Source organism: Neoarius graeffei, chromosome 23 (assembly GCF_027579695.1).
Source record: "Neoarius graeffei isolate fNeoGra1 chromosome 23, fNeoGra1.pri, whole genome shotgun sequence".
NCBI lineage: Eukaryota > Metazoa > Chordata > Actinopteri > Siluriformes > Ariidae > Neoarius > Neoarius graeffei.
The window spans coordinates 2,689,221-2,708,116 of NC_083591.1; the positions used below are offsets into that span (position 1 = coordinate 2,689,221).

An 18,896-nucleotide genomic window follows, 5' to 3' on the forward strand; every position below is an offset into this window, starting at 1 on the left:
GCCGCACCCGCGGTGCCCTTCCATGTCTCCCTTCTGTGTCTGTCTCTCCCCCCCCCCCCCCCCTCAGGTGAGTGAGCCCCAGAGCACTAGTGCAGAGAGGAAGCCCGGGCCGGTTTGCTGGCGCTGCAGGGAACCGGGCCACCTCCAACAGCAGTGCTCGGTAATGGAGGTGGGCGCGGTGGTTCGGATCCCCAACGCACCAGGAGCCACCCTCGATCGGGCCGAAGTGTATCGCATACCGGTGAGTATCCAAGGGGATACATATCAGGCGTTGGTGGATTCTGGCTGTAATCAGACCTCAATCCACCAAAGCCTGGTGCAAGACAAAGCATTGGGGGGAGCACAATTGGTGAAGGTGTTGTGTGTGCATGGGGATGTCCACAACTACCCTTTAGTGTCAGTCCACATTTTTTTCTGAGGGGAAAAATTTATAGTGAAGGCGGCAGTTAATCCTCGCCTTACCCACTCTTTAATTTTGGGGACTGATTGGCCGGGATTTCGGGATTTAATGACACACTTAGTAAAGAGTGGGTCCTGCCATTTGACAGGGGGAGGTCCCGGTGTCGCTTTGGCGGGAGCAGCTGTCACAGAGCCGTCTACGTCATCTCCGCGTCAGAGTGAGGAGCCGCCAGCTCCTCCTCTCTCTATTGGGGAATCCCTCGCGGATTTCCCATTAGAGCAGTCGCGAGACGAGACTCTGCGACATGCGTTTGACCAAGTGAGAGTAATCGATGGTCAAACGCTCCAGCCAAACGCCACCCCGTCCTTCCCCTACTTCGCGATTATGAAGGATAGATTATACCGAGTGACGCAGGACACTCAAACTAAAGAGCGAGTCATGCAGCTTTTAATTCCGAAGAGCCGCCGGGAATTGGTATTCCAGGTGGCTCACTTTAATCCCATGGCTGGACTCTTAGGGCAGGATAAAACACTAGCCCGAATAATGGCCCGATTCTATTGGCCGGGGATTCGCGGCGATGTCCGTAGGTGGTGTACGGCGTGCCGCGAATACCAGTTAGTAAATCCAGCGGCCATTCCAAAAGCGCCTTTGTGCCCTCTACCGTTAATCGAGACCCCGTTCGAAAGATTTGGGATGGATCTCGTCGGGCCATTAGATCGGTCAACACGAGGGTACCGCTTTATATTAGTTCTAGTGGACTATGCAACGCGATACCTGGAAGCAGTGCCTCTTTGCAATATCTCAGCACGCAGTATTGCGGAGGCACTCTTCCACGTTATCTCCCGAGTTGGAATCCCGAAAGAGATTCTGACTGATCAAGGCACCTCGTTTATGTCATGAGCACTGAACGAACTGTATGGGTTATTAGGTATTAAGCCGATCCGCACCAGTGCGTATCACCCACAAACGGACGGTTTAGTGGAACAGTTTAATCACACCCTTAAAAACATAATTAAAAAATTTGTAAGTGAGGACGCGCGTAACTGAGATAAATGGCTCGAACCCTTGCTCTTTGCAGTGCGAGAGGTCCCCCAAGCCTCCACGGGGTTCTCCCCGTTTGAATTATTATATGGGCGTAAGCCGTGCGGCATTTTAGATGTGCTGCGAGAAAATTGGGAGGAGGGACCTTCACCAAGCAAAAATGAAATTCAATACATTATTGACCTGCACGCAAAACTCCACACACTCACACACCTAACCCAGGAGAATTTGCGGCAGGCCCAAGAACGGCAAACCCGCCTGTACGACAAGGGTACGCGCCTTAGAGAGTTCGCACCGGGAGAGAAAGTACTCGTACTGTTGCCCACATCGAGCTCTAAATTAGTCGCCAAGTGGCAAGGACCCTTTGAGGTCACACGGCGGGTCGGGGACGTCGACTATGAGGTGAAGCGAACAGACAGGGGTGGGGCGCTACAGATTTACCACCTCAACCTACTCAAACTCTGGAATGAGGAGGTCCCCGTGGCGTTGGTGTCGGTGGTTCCGGAGAAGGCGGCGCTGGGGCCGGAGGTTCAAAGAGGAACATTAGCATCAAGTCCCTCTCCGGTCCCCTGTGGAGACCACCTCTCCCCGACCCAACTCGCGGAGGTTGCCCAGTTGCAGACCGAGTTTTCGGACGTGTTCTCGCCCCTGCCCGGCCGCACTAACCTCATAGAGCACCACATTGAGACGCCCCCAGGGGTGGTAGTGCGTAGCCGCCCTTACAGGTTACCCGAACACAAGAAAAAGGTGGTTCGGGAAGAACTCGAGGCCATGCTCGAAATGGGCATCGTCGAGGAGTCCCACAGTGACTGGAGCAGCCCGGTGGTCTTGGTATCCAAGGCCGACGGGTCGGTCCGGTTCTGTGTAGACTATAGAAAAGTCAATGTGGTGTCTAAATTCGATGCGTACCCAATGCCTCGTATTGATGAGTTGCTCGATCGGCTAGGCACGGCTCGTTTTTACTCGACACTGAATTTAACAAAGGGTTATTGGCAGATCCCCTTGACTCCATTATCCCGGGAAAAAACGGCCTTTTCCACACCGTTCGGCTTACACCAATTTGTCACACTTCCTTTTGGGCTGTTTGGGGCGCCCGCTACATTTCAGCGGCTGATGGACAGGGTCCTCCGCCCCCACGCCACCTATGCGGCCGCGTACCTAGACGATATCATTATTTATAGTAATGACTGGCCGCGGCACCTACAACACCTGAGGGCCATCCTTAGGTCGCTGAGGCGGGCGGGTCTCACAGCCAACCCGAAGAAGTGTGCGATTGGGCGGGTGGAAGTACGGTATCTGGGCTTCCACTTGGGCAACGGGCAGGTGCGTCCCCAGATTAACAAGACCGCAGCGATTGCGGCCTGCCCGAGGCCCAAGACCAAAAAGGGGGTGAGACAGTTCCTGGGGCTGGCTGGCTATTATCGTAGGTTTATACCTAATTATTCGGACGTCAACAGCCCGCTGACTGATCTGACTAAAAAGGGGGCACCAGATCCGGTCCAGTGGATGGAGCAATGCCAGTGGGCTTTTTCTAAGGTAAAGGCTGCACTGTGTGGGGGGCCACTTTTACACTCCCCTGACTTTTCTCTCCCCTTTATGTTGCAGACGGATGCGTCGGACAGAGGGCTGGGGGCCGTTTTGTCCCAGCGGGTGGAGGGGGAGGATCGCCCAGTCTTATACATTAGTCGGAAGCTGTCGGTGCGTGAGGGACGCTACAGTACCATCGAGAAGGAGTGCCTGGCGATCAAGTGGGCGGTCCTCGCCCTCCAGTACTACCTGCTGGGACGCCCTTTCACCCTCTGTTCGGACCACGCTCCCCTCCAGTGGCTCCACCGCATGAAGGATGCCAACGCGCGGATCACCCGTTGGTATCTGGCACTCCAACCCTTTAACTTCAAGGTGATCCACAGGCCAGGGGCGCAGATGGTTGTGGCGGACTTCCTCTACTGTCGGGGGGGGTTGGCTGCGGGCCGGACGGCTGCCTGGCCTGAGTCAGGCGGTGGGGGTATGTGGCAGCAGGGGCGTGGTCTAGCATCGGTCTGTGACAGGAGGGCGGAGTCGGGGAAGGTAAGTGGCAGAATCACTACACCTGTCGTTAATGTGTTTGTGTGTCTTCCCAGTGACCGCGCCCTATTTAAGGAGAGAGAGCGAGAGCAGAGAGAGCTCTCTCCACAACCAGACTGCTGATGTGTGTGCGTGTGTCTGAGTGTGTGGGAAGAGAGATAAAAGCTGAAAAGCTAAATAAAAGAGAGTTTTCTGAAAGCAGTTCTGTCCTGCCGTCCTTCTGTGCTCCACCCACCTACACGAACTGCTACACCAAATTACTTGAAACTGCACTTGTTAAATTGAGAATTGAATGCAGAACAACATACTTTTTACAGAATTAAAATATGTTTATCCATTCTTGAAATATTACAAATCAAAGATTGAAAAACCGGCTTAACTTTTAGAAAACTGCCGTAATGTTCTGTCTGAGGATCACATGGTCCAAAATGGGCCTCATTAACCAATGAGATCAAATGTTTTTCTTAATAACTTTTCTATTTTTCAAGATATTTACATGGAAATTGGCAGCACATAGATGGTTGTATCTTGAATAGAAAGTTTGAAAAATTAGTCAAAACCAATTATGCAAATTGTTATTTAATTAGTATTAATTATGCTAATTAGGTGAAATGTTAAATCGGTACACTCAATAAAAAAAGTAATAAAAGATTATTTCTAATCCCCTCTGTGCTCTGTAGGCCTTTGAATTTCTCAGTAAGGCCTACTAGTGTTTATATGAAAGGATATTAATGATTATTTCGATTAATATTCACCACTTTCAAGGCGAACCTCGAAAAAAACTGTCTGATCCACATCCAATAAACAATTCACATTAACTCAACTGAAATTGACACCTGCATTTCTAACTTCTGTTTTTTTTTAAATATCACTCCGACCACTAAGATCTCAATATTTTTCATCAAAACAACTCCAGTTATATTCTAAAATAGTTATTTATTTACAGGAATCAGTTTGATTTGAAAAAATAAGTAGGTAAAGCTATGAAAACTCATTTCAAAGTCTCCCGTGAATCATAAAATCAAAATTAGCAGACAGAAAATTGTGCTGAATCCTTCATCAGAAACAGTGAGAGCAAGTGAACATCCCTATAAAAGTGATCTGATTGATATTGACGAGTAATCCAGTGGGAAACCAATCAGAAGAGAGAGAGAGAGAGAGAGAGAGTGAGAGAGAGAGAGAGCGCTTTTCCGTGACTCAAAAAGAAAAGCGCCGGCAGTTTCCTGACGTCACACGAGCAGAGTTTTTACTCTGTTGTACCGACTTCAACCTGCCGTTCCTCCCAAAGCACTGAACAGATCTTTACCAGATATATTTCTGTGGAAAGCAGAAATTATAAGCTTTTTAATGAGAGTGTTCATGGTAGAAAATATTCAAGAGTTAAGCAATGACAGATTTGGAAACTTAGATAAGTGTCTGCATGGACAATTTTCACACCACAGCCAGCGAGAGTCTGATACGCCTACTTAAATGATTTTTTTTTTTCATGAACATTTTAAGAATGTTGTTGTAAAAGCTCCAGTATAAGCTGCTCTTCGCAGAAGAAACTGTCAAAAGTTGGCTTAAAATGTGAAACACAAATGCAAACTTCTGCTTCGGGTTGGAGATAAAACTAAGAATGTGTTCTGGCCTCAGTCATAAAGTAGAGAACTGTACATCGAGATTATTACACACAACAAACCAAGAGCAAGAACAGACCTGCTAGCATAACACAGAGCCAAATTAGCGATTTAGAAACTTATCATCTTGGGATGAAGAGGATTTTGGTTTGAAAAAGAGAAAACAGGCACAAACTGTGAGAAAACTGAAGCTGAGACACATGAAGGAACATAGCATAAAGTTTCAGCCAACAGAAAACAGGCGGTTCAAAGTCCACAAAAGCCTTGAAGCGAAAACTGATTAGCATGGTGCAGCAGCCGGAACCACTGGCTGTCTCGCTGATCAATAGCTGCAGGAAGTTTCTGGCTCCAGTTTTAACTCACAAAGAAGAGCATTTCACACACACACACACACACACACACACACACACACACACACACACACACACACACACACACACACCATTTCTGTAATATCATCTTTTTAGCTAAGTAGTGACCTGATAAAAGATAAGTGCAGGAAATAAGATTGCGACAAATAGCTTCTTTATTCAAAGCTATAAAGCATGTTCAATTTAGCCAGCGCCTGACTCTTGTATCGCTTTAATATATTACAGTACTCGAGTTTCACGGCCAAGGTTAGCCAGCTTTCCTTTTTCATTATTTTACAGTTGACGATATAACCTTGAACGACATGAGACCGACCGTTCTGAAGGCTCCACATTTAAAATGCAGCCATAACATCAATTGGAGAAGTGAGTCATAAATTCTGATGAGGCGCTGCAGAGAGGAACCGGCGCTTGGGGACAAATGTGTTCTCAAAGCATAAATACAGATCAATGAGTGTGTAATGCATTTAGGGATAAACACACACACACACACACACACACACACACACACACACACACACACACACAAATGTTACATTTTCAGCAGAAGCTATGAATGAAACAAAGCGAAGGTTGTGATTGTGATCTTTCAAATAAGTTTCGTGACAAATACTTTTGTCCTAATTTACTCCAAAGCTATGCAAAATTACAACATGGATAACAGATCAGCTCTATAAACTGATTTTTATCTGAAAATTTTAGATATTTATTCCTTAAACTAAAATCATTGTGAATTTGTCGGTCAGAAAATAACATGACATTGTTATTATACTTAGTGATAGAAAAGCTAAAGTAGCTAAAATTAGCATGACTTGGGTCATATTATGTGAATGCGGAGGAACATCACATGGATTAAAGCAAAAAAAATATTTTGACTGAAAATTTACGGGGGGGGTGTTATGGGTGGATTTCGATGAAATTCTACGGGGGGGGGGTTATGGGTGGATTTCGATGAAATTCTACGGGGGGGGTTATGGGTGGATTTCGATGAAATTCTACGAGGGGGGGTTATGGGTGGATTTCGATGAAATTCTACGGGGGGGGTTATGGGTGGATTTTGATGAAATTCTACGGGGGGGGTGTTATGGGTGGATTTTGATGAAATTCTACGGGGGGGTGTGTTATGGGTGGATTTCGATGAAATTCTACGGGGGGGTGTTATGGGTGGATTTCGATGAAATTCTACGGGGGGTGTTATGGGTGGATTTCGATGAAATTCTACGGGGGGGGTTATGGGTGGATTTTGATGAAATTCTACGGGGGGGGTTATGGGTGGATTTCAATGAAATTCTACGGGGGGGGTTATGGGTGGATTTCGATGAAATTCTACGGGGGGGGTTATGGGTGGATTTCGATGAAATTCTACGGGGGGGTTATGGGTGGATTTCGATGAAATTCTACGGGGGGTGTTATGGGTGGATTTCGATGAAATTCTACGGGGGGGGGTTATGGGTGGATTTCGATGAAATTCTGAAAATGGTTAACTTAGAACTGATAACTTTATTATCAATTAATTAATGAATTAATATAGTCAATTTATTGCACTTTCTTTCCATTGCTTCCGTATATTATTTTTTTGTGGCAAACCACACAAATGCAAGCGCCTGGAATGTTTAGTTTTTTGCACCATGAACTAAATGGCTTTCCGTTTTCACCTATTTCGTACAGCCAAGCCCACCTCCACTTGTTTTTTACACCTTTATCGATGGCAGACACATCAGTGCCTTCTTTCATGTAAAGCGCATCCATGCTGCCGAAACCGAAAGCAGAATGACATGCTCCTCTATGCTCGACGTCAATATAGAAAAAAGTTTGGATCTTCGCTTACATTAAAATTATAATTTGACCTTACTTTGTGTTGAATACGACTTCAAAAACAATTCAAGATTTTATTAAGAGAAATATTGTGGCCAACACGAGTGTTAAGTTCCCTAAAAGATCGCGTGAAGTTGGCTGCTATCTACTTTGCGTTCGTTCTCATTTTCCTCCATCATTTCATAGGCCAGAAACAGATGTTTTGACGTAATTTAACTTACTAGGCTATGATTATTATTTAACCATAGTCTTCTAGACATTTTGACTGTTTGGGGCATTGAACGCTGGTGTATGATTTTCAGGGAATAAAGTTTAGCGCATGTCAGAACATCATTGCGCTCGCAGCCTCCAACTCCTCAAACGTCCTTTAAATTGTGATACAACGTAGGCTATAAGGCACGGTTCTAACATACCTTACACACTGGCCTAACGAAAATAATAATTGTTGGGGCATCTGCTGATTTGTTAGCTATAAATTTAGGTCTAATTACTTCTGACAGTCTGCAAGCATTGCACCGTCGGGTCTTCAAGTCTGGCTGAAGCAGAGGAGCGGGCTTTCCGGGCTTTATTTTTTAACATGCTCTATTTCTATATTTCCAGGTTTGAACTAAGTCATTTTGGCAAGATTTAATTTAATACAAAACAGAAATGGTCAGACACAAGCATGCCAAGCACATGGGAATGTATTTTACCAATTTTGACAGCGCATGTTTTTTTAATGCCGCACCGTAGACAGAGAACGTTTAAACATGATCAAACCTAGGAAATGAACGACACAAAGCATGGCTCAAAAACAAAAAAGTTAAATAAACCCTGCTGATAGTTGATGGTGTTGCAACACATCAGTGTTATAACCCAATCTCTACCCAACCACCCGTCATTTTAATTCTTCTCGGATCAGCACCGACCTCACATTTGGCCTTGGGAGAGTTCAGCTGACGGAAATCCGTCACACGACGGAAAACTTTAATCCATGACATCATGACTGAAAAATAATTTCATAGTGTTAAACAAATATTCAGAATTCGGAATTGTAGAAGAATAATGCACATTTTGACCAACTTTAAGAAGTTATAATATTTTTGTGAGTGAGTGAGCTGTAGTAGCGTCACTCATGCTTTATGAAGTAAAACTGAGAAACATGCAGTTTGTTTTTGTTTTGTTTACTTCGCTTTACTTATCTTTTTATTTTCACTGCAAGCAAAATGAATCTTGAACGAAACAAACAAACAAATCTCATCTCATCTCATTATCTGTAGCCGCTTTATCCTGTTCTACAGAGTCGCAGGCGAGCTGGATCCTATCCCAGCTGACTACGGGTGAAAGGCGGGGTTCACCCTGGACAAGTCGCCAGGTCATCACAGGGCTGACACATAGACACAGACAACCATTCACACTCACATTCACACCTACGCTCAATTTAGAGTCACCAGTTAACCTAACCTGCATGTCTTTGGACTGTGGGGGAAACCGGAGCACCCGGAGGAAACCCACGCGGACACGGGGAGAACATGCAAACTCCGCACAGAAAGGCCCTCGCCGGCCACGGGGCTCGAACCCGGACCTTCTTGCTGTGAGGCGACAGCGCTAACCACTACACCACCGTGCCGCCCGCCAACACTCAGTTTCAGCAAATCACCGAGCTAGTGACATCATCCAGTATGGCAGCGCTTGGTTCGCTCACTAAATTGGTGTTTAGTTTACCAAGAAACGCAACAAAACACGGAAAACTTCGATGATATCAGTAAACAGGTGATTGGGCATAAAAACAATGCTCCATCCACCTGCTGTTCTGTTCCCTGCAGTTCTGTAATCAGCCGATCCCTCGACAGCAGCACGATGCGTCAAATCACGCAGATACAAATCAAGAGCTTCAGTTCATGTTCACAATGTTCAAACATCAGAACGGGAAACATTGTGATCTCAATCAAAGTGAAGTCTGACTTTCTTTCTCTCACTGTGGTATGGGTGTTGGTTTGAGCCAGATGAGTGTGAGGTTTGAGTATTTCAGAAACTGCTGATCTTCTCCTGGGGTTTTCACACACAACAGTCCGTAGAGTTTACACAGAATGGTGCGGAAAACAAAAAACATCATCGAGTGAGTGAGCGACAGTTCTGTGGGTGGAAACAAACGCCTTGTTGATAAGAGAGGGTCAGAGGAACATGGACAGGAAGGATATAGTAACTCATATAATCACTCTTTACAACCGTGGTGAGCAGAAAAGCATCTCAGCATACAACAGAAAACAGAAGAACACATTGGGTTCCACTCCTGCAGCCAAGAACAGCGATCTTAGAATCAACAACGCGTTCCTATTAAAGTTTCCGGTGAGTGTAGATATATGATGCTTATTGTATATTGTGAAAAATGCTGCAAATATTTCTGCAAACCAACATGACAAAAAGTTAATTTTATTTTACAAAATCGCTTTAAAAAGCTTGCATAACTTTTGACACAAACAGCTCCGAACACACGCCAGAGCGAATCAACGTGCGCTCACGTTCAGCCCCAGAGCACGCCTCACACACGCCACCTCACACATCCTGAGCAGATCTCACCTGCCAGCTCGCAGGGTTTCAGCGCAACACTGAGTGCAAAAAGCAAAATGTTCGTGTTAAATAGTCCCTCGGTGTTTTCGCTACAGGCGGAGAGAGAGTGAAGAGAGAAAATAAGGTCAGACAGCGAGGCGGAACAGGGCGAGAACTTCTCTCGCATTTAGCAGAGCAGCCCAGAAGCATTGGACAGTTTCTGAGAAGCTCTCAGTTGGGATCAGCAGCCTGTGCGATGCTGTCAAGGTGAGTTAGCTCATAACACCAGCGCTCGAGGGGATCGCACGGGGGGAGGGGTTGGGTTGGGGGAGGGGCTCTCATTGGCGATGTTGATAAAAATCATCCATCATGAGTTTAATATGGACTGAGCTCTGACAAGCGATGGACGATGGAACCACGACACACTGAGGCTCATGGAACATCACACGCCTCTCATCCAGACACGGCAAAAACACAGGAACGTGTCCAGGGCATTTCCATCGGAGTCTCGTGATGAAAGTGTGTTCGTGTGTAAGAACAGCTGTTAGTTATAAAGATTTAATCCAGTGTTTAAATTCATCGGTTTTTATTCATTCGCTTGATTTTGGCCTCGTACGTGTTACTCCAAGAAGACATCATGGCATTCTAAAAAAAAAATTTAATATTTTTACACTTACGTATCAGTTACGTATCTCAGTAGCAAAATAACAAAATGCTTTTCTCATTTTAATGAGACACTTTCCTTGTATTCATAAGATCTTTTGTGCAGAATGAGATACTTTCTTGGACAAGATATTTTCTCGTAATAACGAAGTTTTTTCTCAGAGAAGCCAGATGCTTTTATTCGTATTTACGAGATCTTGTCGTAAAGCTATGTTTTTGTCATAGTACAAACTATAAACTATGTGATTATAGTTTTTAAATTTTCAAGAGTTTTTATTTTTAATTAGTCTATTAGTTTGTGGGGGTTTTTTCGTACGTAGTTCATATTTTTTTAGTTTTAGTTTTGAGGATTTGACTAGTTTTAGTTTAGTTTTTATTTAGCATTCGTGTTGGTTTTAGTTTATCAGGTGTTGTCCGATAAACATCTTCTTCTTCGGAGTTTTACAGTAGCGGATGTTACGTTACATTACTGCCCCTACTGGAAGTAGTGAGTTACTGTTTTAAGGAGAAAATGAAAGAAAATGAAAACGAAGCTGATTTTAATTGTGATTTATTTCATTTGTGTTGAATTGTTCATTGTAGTTTTTTTAATGCTTTTTTATTTCAGTTAACCAAATTTTTTTCACTGCTAGTTTTATTTTTAGTCTTAGTTTTCATTAACTGTATTAACCCTGGTAATAACAAGATGTTTACCAGCATCTTGCAGTAACAAAATGCTCATAATTTTCTCATAATAATGTGACGTTTTCTCATCAAAACAAGATTTTTTTTTTAATTCTCTTGTAATAAAATGAATGTAACACGAAAAACACTTGACTGAGCTTGACTTTGTTTTTGTCGAATAATTATTCTACAACATGGTGTGAAAGGAACATGAGCCTCTATCAGCACTGTACCTCTTCTTTTTTTATCATTTTGTTTTTATCCTGAATATGATTCATACAATCACATGCTCACACACGAACACACACGGATGCTCACATTTATACACTGCTCCAGGGGAAAAAAAACCAAATCAGCCTTCTTCTAAACCATCAAACTTGCCACTCATCCGTGTCGAACCCTGCAAATATGACACCTCAACCTCGAGCAGCCTTGATCATGACCTCTACCTGTTACCGTCGTTAAACTCAGCAGGTACGTGATACCCGTAGCCGAGGGAATACACAGCCCAGGGACAAAAATATCCTGAGGGGATTACTCGCTCCCAGGAATCTTCCCAGAAAGCCTCTGTGGGAAATGTCTAATCCACCATTTCATGCTAATAGGTTCCTGAGGGAACTGACAGCATGAGCCCAGGAAATTTATAAACGCCTCATTGTGAAAATTATTTATATGCTCTGCAACAAACTGTATATGCTCAGAACACGATAGCCGAGAATTATCGATCAGGTAGAAATCCATACACTCTCTGGCCATGAGAGTGATGAGGAATGCTTTCTTTGTAGCATGAAAGATTTTCCTTTCAAAGTGAAAAGGCTTGAAGCAACCTGCGAGATTGATATCCAGTGTACCAGGAACGGACGCCATGCCATGTCTGAAAAAGTCCATGGAAAACTGTGATAACTCTTCATAATCACGTAGATAATGAAACACTGGGACTGGAGTGGAACAATGCCATAATGATACGATCGACTGAAATGAATCGATGCGACGATTAGCATCAAAATGGCTTATTTTTATTGAAAAGGACAAAGAAGCTGCGTGTTAAAGTACAGTGGTGCTTGAAAGTTTGTGAACCCTTTAGAATTTTCTATATTTCTGCATAAATATGACCTAAAACATCATCAGATTTTCACACAAGTCCTAAAAGTAGATAAAGAGAACCCAGTTAAACAAATGAGACAAAAATATTATACTTGGTCATTTATTTATTGAGGAAAATGATCCAATATTACATATCTGTGAGTGGCAAAAGTATGTGAACCTTTGCTTTCAGTATCTGGTGTGACCCCCTTGTGCAGCAATAACTGCAACTAAACGTTTGCGGTAACTGTTGATCAGTCCTGCACACCGGCTTGGAGGAATTTTAGCCCGTTCCTCCGTACAGAACAGCTTCAACTCTGGGATGTTGGTGGGTTTCCTCACATGAACTGCTCGCTTCAGGTCCTTCCACAACATTTCCATTGGATTAAGGTCAGGACTTTGACTTGGCCATTCCAAAACATTCACTTTATTCTTCTTTAACCATTCTTTGGTAGAACGACTTGTGTGCTTAGGGTCGTTGTCTTGCTGCATGATCCACCTTCTCTTGAGATTCAGTTCATGGACAGATGTCCTGACATTTTCCTTTAGAATTCGCTGGTATAATTCAGAATTCATTGTTCCATCAATGATGGCAAGCCGTCCTGGCCCAGATGCAGCAAAACAAGCCCAAACTATGATACTAGCACCACACAGATGGGATAAGGTTCTTATGCTGGAATGCAGTGTTTTCCTTTCTCCAAACATAACGCTTCTCATTTAAACCAAAATTTTCTATTTTTGTCTCATCCATCCACAAAACATTTTTCCAATAGCCTTCTGGCTTGCCCACATGATCTTTAGCAAACTGCAGACGAGCAGCAATGTTCTTTTTGGAGAGCAGTGGCTTTCTCCTTGCAACCCTGCCATGCACACCATTGTTGTTCAGTGTTCTCCTGATGGTGGACTCATGAACATTAACATTAGCCAATGTGAGAGAGGCCTTCAGTTGCTTAGAAGTTACCCTGGGGTCCTTTGTGACCTCGCCAACTATTACATGCCTTGCTCTTGGAGTGATCTTTGTTGGTTGACCACTCCTGGGGAGGGTAACAATGGTCTTGAATTTCTTCCATTTGTACACAATCTGTCTGACTGTGGATTGGTGGAGTCCAAACTCTTTAGAGATGGTTTTGTAACCTTTTCCAGCCTGATGAGCATCAACAACACTTTTTCTGAGGTCCTCAGAAATTTCCTTTGTTCGTGCCATGATACACTTCCACAAACATGTGTTGTGAAGATCAGACTTTGATAGATCCCTGTTCTTTAAATAAAACAGGGTGCCCATTCACACCTGATTGTCATTCCATTGATTGAAAACACCTGACTCTCATTTCACCTTCAAATTAACTGCTAATCCTAGAGGTTCACATACTTTTGCCACTCACAGATATGTAATATTGGATCATTTTCCTCAATAAATAAATGACCAAGTATAATATTTTTGTCTCATTTGTTTAACTGGGTTCTCTTTATCTACTTTTAGGACTTGTGTGAAAATCTGATGATGTTTTAGGTCATATTTAGGCAGAAATATAGAAAATTCTAAAGGGTTCACAAACTTTCAAGCACCACTGTAAGTCTTATTTTTAAACTGATGCACAAGTGATTTAAAGGTGTACTGGACACAAGAATGTGTTTTTTTTAGCTGTAAACTAAGTGTTATAACTGTACTGTGATGAAACACATCAGTGTTGGTGTTAATATTAACAAAATGAACATTTTTATAAAAATTGGTGTTGAAAAAGATTCAAAAGTCATCTACTGGTTAAACTCTCCCTGAACGTTGCAAGGTCGATGCTGATGTTGAGTTGACTGTTCTCCATGTCAGGAAATTTATTCCAAAAAAAAAGAACGTTATTGCCCTCTAAGCACCTCCCCCAGCCCCGCCCTTCAGTGGGAGTCTGTGAAACCATGCTCATTTTCATGCTCAAGACTCATTGGAGTTTATATACCCCTCCCACCTCGCCCCACCCCCATTCCTCAGCCCAGAACGTTTTAGCATTTTTCAAAATTACTCAGTGGGTGGAGTTATCCTCAGAGCTGGGGGTGAAGTTACACCTTAACTATGATACTCGACAAATAGGTTTCTACATCACTTATGAACATTAATTGTTGAATTAACGGTCAGCCAAGTCACGATTCTAAACAAAGTTCTGTCGGATATCGTTCGGAGGTGATGACAACGAATTGTATCATATCATATTGTATGAAGTGGCATCATCAAATATGAAAATCATATTGTATCATATCATGTGGAAGCCTGAGGTTTACATACCTAACTGGTACACGGATAATTTTAAGGCAACTGTTACGAACATCGTTTTTGTGTTTCGGGAAATAAGATTAGACATTTACTGTAAATAATATTGTCTGGCTTTTTTGCATGGTCTATCAGATATACTCCATTCAGCGAGCATGATACTGAACGAATCAAAGATGAGTAGCTGAATGGAATATATCTGATAGACCATGAAAAAAAATCGAGCCAATATTATTATTCATACACATTCCTTTTGGGTGTTCAACGCATCTTTCACTTTCAAAATTCTCTCAAAATCTTCCGTATTTTGTAACAAAGCAAACCTGGCGGCCATGTTTGTTTTCAAATTGTCCCAGTCGCTCGCTAGCGCAGAAGTTTTACGTCTCCGATGTGTGACATCATGTTGTCTTGACAACCATGCAATATCGTAAACCATATTCAATGCTCATTCTCCATTGCATAGAATGATGTAATACACATAGGATCAGCAATATGCTAACAATATTGCATGCTATCAAACCAAATGAATGAAACTCGCTAGAAAGGAATAGAACACATTTTTATTCCATTGAAAAAGTGTCCTGTATGGAGATTACTAAATTATATTTTGGATTTGACCAGAAGTTCACTGTGTGATCATTTTATAGTCATTTTTGGGGGAAACCTGCTACCATGCCACGTTTCTGTTCTGATTTAAAGCGAGACGGCCTTTCGATTTCATAAAATCGGTGAAATTTAGTTCCGTCTGAAATGTGGTGATTGTGATATCTGTTTATTTCTGTAATATCTCACAAAATATCAGGCCATTCTGTGGCTGGGAAGTTATTTAATTTGAGGGGATTAAAGCAAATAACGTGCATGAAATCGCTCGCTTGGCGCAGTCAAGCAGACAGAGGAAGTCCGTGTGCGCATGCGCAGGTTTCCCTTCTTCTTCTTCTTTTGGGTTTTACAGCAGCTGGCATCCACAGTGTTGCATTACTGCCATCTACAGGTTTCCCTTTGAGCGTGCACTGACAGTTCCATCATTCTGTCGCTAAACGAACAGCTGATCACACCGAGGTGCTCGCTGAGCGCCAATATTTATTAGTTTGGTCCTGCGTTTCCTTTCCTTCGAATATAACATAACGTCTTTTCTTCTTGCTTTCCGTTACTGTAGTCGGTCTTTCACGTTTCATTCACACACTCACGCCGTCCGTTTTTCTCTCCTGTTTCAAATTTGTATCCCATAATGCCTTGCGTGAACGGGGAAAGCCCACCACGCGATGTGATGCATGACGTAGTATCTTGAATTGGGTCATGGTGAAGCAGGAAAAAATAGTGGAGAATTTAGGGCTACATGGCTCTAAATTCATTAACTGTTCTATTTTTAAAAAAAAAACTAAGAAAATTGGAAGTCTGTGATTCAAATTCAGTAGCTTTTGGTCACTAAACAAAAATAATTGGGTGTCGGGGAAAATTCTTTTTATGACCTTAACTTGAAAAATCTGAAAGGCAGTCTACCTTTAATATCATGAAAGTAAAGGTAGCTAGCTATCACTGGCCACACAGCTAACAAATTTCTGACTATTATGCTTCCATAATGCTATCTATCTATCTATCTATCTATCTATCTATCTATCTATCTATCTATCTATCTATCTATCTATCAATCAGATTGTTAGTAAACATATTCATCGTCTTCAGTATTGTTATATGATTTCTGAATGATCAAAGATTGACTTATAAATAAAAAAAAGAAGGCTCTGTGCCGTCTTAGTCTCATTCATCCTGATACGAAACACACATCAGCCTTTTTCACAAGTCGGTCTACTATTATACAATCTTCTGTTTTTCTATTATATTATCTGCTATATTCTGGTTCGTATTAACACCATTTAGTGTGCTTTATTTGAACTTGTCATGAAAAGCCTCCTTAAACAATAGGAGAGAAATACATTTATGTCACACACTCATATCCTTTATGCTCAATGCGAACCATTTTCTCTCACAACAGCTTGAAATGGTCATTCACTTTTGATGGCTTACCGTACAGAAGAGAGCAATATCATTCTCCCTGAAACATCACCGGAATTTTAGATTAGACCTTTACGGACAGGTTCAAGTCCAGTTCAACAGATAATCAATGCTCGTTCTCTCTTGCTCACCCAATACGATCTATCTCTTTCTCTCTTTTGCATTTTACATACCATCTGTTACTGTCTTTGCACACACACACACACACACACACACACACACACACACACACAAAATCCGTCCACTTTATGCACTCAAAGGGGTATACAGACATTTACCAGGATTCTATTTTCACAAAGACAAGGCAACAAAAGATGCATTTTGCTCGTGGGAGGGAGGAGACCACTCAGAGGCTCTTCTTATTTCTTTCGAAGCACAGAACAGCAAGGCTGAAAGGCCCTCTACAATAACAGAGGCCGTCAATTATAGTCTGCAGAGGCCGGCACAATAACCAGCACAATAAGAAGGTTGTTTAATGGGATCCCTGATGCTCTGGTCTTAAGGAGCTGCTGCAGTGGACTGACTCACACGCTGATTACTTTTCTGCTGGAGAAAACACAGAAGCTGACTTTTATGATGAGCACTGGTGTCTGCTTATCGAATATTTCCAACAATCGACTCAGGAATATGAGGCACAAGCTTTTGGGTGTGTCATGGGGCTCTTTAGTGATTAGAAGCCAAGCTTTACCCAGTTTGACTGGGAACCGAACATTTCATCTTTACTGCTACAAGTTATCACTCAAACATACGCAAAAGAGTCAATAAGAACGTATTGAGTCTTAAAGAGTCAATAAAACTTATTTGAAACGTGAATCAGGACTGATTGAATGTTGTGAGCCTTCCACTTTTAATTAACACCCCCTCGAAAGCCCCGCCCCCTTCCCACCGTCTCACATCAGTGATCTCACATCTTTATTTTCCCGCTTGAAAGAACGATGTGCTCTTGATTCCTGTCACTGTAAATACTGAATGTTTTGAGTTCATAAATGTACAATAAAATCTATTAATGTGTGTTAGATAAGAGGCATGTTACAATTCAGCCAGTTCGCAATTCAATTCAATTCAATTCACGATATTGGGTTTGCAGTTCAATTTTCCCATGATATTTTTGAAAAAAAATTACGCAAAGAAAATTTCATTCCCAAAAAAACAAACACAAATCAATTTTCCTATTCTTTATCAACTTCAAAGTTCCTTTGCTAAATTCAATTTTATTTAATTAATTTGTTTCATTTTCTTAATAACCAACAATAATTACAGTATTTCCCCACATTTGCAGAGTTGGAGCCTGTTAACAAAAATATACTTTTGATTAAAAAAGTTAATAACAAATCTTCCTTTTCTTAATAAACTGATAAACATTTGTACTCCCTCTATTTGGTTCTCTTTTCTTTATCTTTCTGCAGTCTGTAAAAAGAGAGAGAGCGCAATGATTTCTTGTTCTATTTATTTGTACACAATCACACAAAACCACAGTGGCTCGACATTCTCCGCTATTTTTTCCTGCTTCACCATGACCCAATTCAAGATACTCTGTCATGCATCACGTGGTGGGCTTTCCCCGTTCACGCAAGACATCGTGGGATACAAATTTGAAACAGGAGAGAAAAATGGAGGACGTGAGTGTAGGAATGAAATGTGAAAGACCGACTACAGTAACGTAAAGAAAGCGAGAAGAAAAGACGTTATGTTCTATATGAAGGAAAGGAAACGCAGGACCAAACTAATAAATATGGGCGCTCAGCAAGCACCTCGGTGTGATCAGCTGTTCGTTTAGCGACAGAATGATGGAACTGTCAGTGCACGCTCAAAGGGAAACCTGTAGATGGCAGTAATGCGACATTGTGGATGCCAGCTGCCGTAAAACCCAAAAGAAGAAGAAGAAGGTAAACCTGCGCATGCGCACACGGACTTCCTCTGTCTGCTTGACTGCGCCAAGCGAGCGATTTCATGCACATTATTTGCTTTAATCCCCTCAAATTAAATAACTTCCCAGCCACAGAATGGCCTGATATTTTGTGAGATATTACAGAAATAAACAGATATCACAATCACCACATTTCAGACGGAACTAAATTTCACTGATTTTATGAAATCAAAAGGCCGTCTCGCTTTAAAAACAACAAATTAAAGGCCTAAGAAGGCTACGTGTAGAATTGCACTTAACATTCTGTATATGGTACATTATTGCAACCTCTGATGTCCAAACAATCCAGTTACAGCGAGGAAAATCTAAGCGATTACGCAACCTGATCATCATTGTGATTCATTTTTTATTTCATCGTTTCAAATAGTTATAACTTTATATCACAATTTATCATCATGATATATCGTTACATGCTTATTCGCTAATGTTAGATATGCATACAGTAAAAGAAAAA

General features: G+C 42.3%; 1 protein-coding gene across 1 annotated transcript in view; it reads right to left on the reverse strand.

Moving 5' to 3' along the window:
- cdh18a (cadherin 18, type 2a) overlaps positions 1-18,896 on the reverse strand; it is a 101,360-nt gene that overhangs the window by 39,017 nt on the left and 43,447 nt on the right. The gene's annotated exons all lie outside the window — the stretch shown is intronic.